General features: G+C 36.5%; 1 protein-coding gene across 1 annotated transcript in view; it reads left to right on the top strand.

Annotated features, from left to right (window-relative positions):
- LOC107577754 (electroneutral sodium bicarbonate exchanger 1-like) overlaps positions 1–2,759 on the top strand; it is an 8,552-nt gene that overhangs the window by 413 nt on the left and 5,380 nt on the right. The window lies entirely within an intron of this gene.

Genomic DNA, 2,759 nt, shown 5'->3' with positions numbered 1-2,759 from the left:
GCCATATTATGTCATAAATCACCATCTATATAAGATTTTAAAATTCTCGAATGGAATACAAACACATCCGGGCGACCCATTAGTGCAGGGATCAATAGTACTGTGTGTTCCCTCTCGCCCCCATTGCCACAAAATATCTTATCGACGTTGCACTTTCGGTCTATAATTGCATACCGTTAAAGCGGACCGTTCCTATTTCTTCAATGCCTGCGACTCAAACAGATTATTATGCTTTATTGCCTTAATTTGTGCTCCGCGCATGGATGTGTATTATTGGAGTGTTACAGGCACGTGCAGCAGCCGTATTCCCATTGCCAGGGACAACAGCTCGCATCATTCGTTTATTATCCGTGTCACTGACTGCGTGCTTGCCGGTATAGCAGTGTCTTGCCTAGGCTGATGGGCGTTCTTGCAGAGGAATCCGCATTGTCGTTTTGTAATGGGTTTAGTATGGAAGCGCGAGATAATGATTATGAGAATTAGCGCATAATGTATCATTTACTATCTAGGCTATTACACTAATGCTGCAAGAGGGTGCCCGTTACGTCATGAATTGGTTTGGAAATTAAAGCTTTTAGCATTTGATTGTGTTGTATCAATAGGATTATTGTGCAAAATATGGCTTCCTTTGGGGAGCGCGTAGTGTCAGTGTACACCGTTACCCTCAAATGACCTTGACGCCATCCTCTCTTACTGAGGGTCCGTCTTTAGACAGCAACAGCGCTATTGGTGCAGTTTTTCAGCACCAAAGTAAACGCTGATTGCTAGTGTAAAATGCTTGTAGATTATCATTTGACATGTTAGTAGGAAACCTGACTCCTGGCTCTTTTGAGTAGCTACTGCTTCCTGTCATTAAGGCTATGAAAGGATTAATTCACCCGATAAAAAAAAATAAATACAAAATCTTCTACTCACCCTCTTGTCGTTGACCTATCTTGACTTTATTTCATCTGTGAACACAAAAGGATAAATGATTAATAACAGTCTGGTGACTCTTGTACATTACAACTAACAGAACTTGAGCTTTAAAGGAATAGCTCACCCAAAAATGATCCAGAAATGGCCATCCAAGATGCAGATGAATTTGTTTCTTCATGTGAACAGATTTAGAGAAATTGAGCATTTCATCACTTGTTTATCAATGGATCCTCTGTAGTGAATGGGTGCCATCAGAGCGAGAGTTCAAACAGCTGATAAAAACATCACAATAATCAACAATTAATCCACATGACTCCAGTCCAATTATTGTATTGTGATGTAAAAAGCTGCATGTTTGTAATAAACAAATCCATCAGTAAGATGTTTTTAACTTAAACGGTTCCTTCCGTCTTAAATACAAGTCCTCATAATATTGCTTTCTCTAGTGAAAAAGTCATCTCATCTGAATCAGGAGAGAAATACATACAGATCACTCACTGTTTACAAGTGAAAACAGTCCAAAACAAATATGTTTGTAGATTTTGAGGTGAGAGGACAACTGAATGGACTTGAAGTGACCTTCACAATAGTACTTAAATACTTACTTTCAATTGTATAAATGCCTTAATGATTTATTTGTTTCTTACAAACATCTTTTCGGTTCATAAGACCTTAACTGATGGACTAGATTCGTGTGGATTATTTGTGATTACTGTGTAATGTTTTTAACAGCTGTTTGAACTCTCATTCTGACGGCACCTATTCACTGTAGGGGATCTATTTGTGAGTAAGTGATGTAATGCTAAATTTCTCCAAATCTGTTCCAATGAAGAAACAAACGTATCGACATCTTAAACTATTAATGTAAAGCTAAAAAAAGATGCAAACGTCTCATAAAAGCCATCCAAATATTTGAAGTCTTCTGAATCCATGCAATGGCTTTGTGTGAGCGACAAACAGACCGAACAGTCATTATTCACTGATTATTTTCCACTCAAATGGGTTGTGAACAACTACAGCTAGATCATTGAGTAAACTGGAGAACCAGATCAATCCACTCCATGAACAAGTCATTCAATGGATAAACTGATTCATTGATAAGATCCGACTCAAAAGAACATTTGTTCATGAATTGTGCATTGCTGCTTGTCTCATGAATGCGCCAAGGGAAGTTACAGTGATAGTTAAGATTATGAGGGAATACAGTGATAGTCAAGATTTTGACTTAAAATTTGAAAAAAAAGATTTGGAATATATTATACAGTATAGTATTCAAGTCATATTAATTACTTTGACAACATTTTAATTTTTGGGTGAATTATTCTGTTTAAAATTTCTGCTTGAGGGATTCACTATCTATAAAAAACATTATGAGAATTAAATAGAGTATAGGTACTTCTGAACATATATGAGAAAACTTTATCATCCAGTGGATAGTGACTGTGGAGAGAAAGGGCATGTATAAAGCCTCTCTTTGTCAGAGAAACCAATCAATAGTTTTTCCATTTGTTGAGAAATGTGTGTTTATATAGACACTCTCAGTAAAGAGAGTGAAAGTGAGGGAACCACAGAACTGTCTGCCTCCCTTTCCCACACATCTGTCTTGGCTCAATATGTCCATTACATTAATGGCGCCTGAAACGTGTCATTTTAACCCAGATTTAATTTCATACCTTGGTTGTTTTGTAGTCAAATACTGTCTCTCTATCTAGGATGATCCTGAGAGGTTTCATTTAATACATTTACAAGATCATGCTGATCAAATATTTATCATTTATTTATATTTATAAGAGTTTAAAAAAAAGTTGTGTGTTGAGCACTGATAAGCTAAATTACTAAAA

Source organism: Sinocyclocheilus grahami, unplaced genomic scaffold (assembly GCF_001515645.1).
Source record: "Sinocyclocheilus grahami isolate Dianchi unplaced genomic scaffold, SAMN03320097.WGS_v1.1 scaffold7106.1, whole genome shotgun sequence".
Classification (NCBI taxonomy): domain Eukaryota; kingdom Metazoa; phylum Chordata; class Actinopteri; order Cypriniformes; family Cyprinidae; genus Sinocyclocheilus; species Sinocyclocheilus grahami.
The sequence above is the reverse complement of the archived record's forward strand: the minus strand, read 5'-3'. Positions and strand labels throughout refer to the sequence as shown.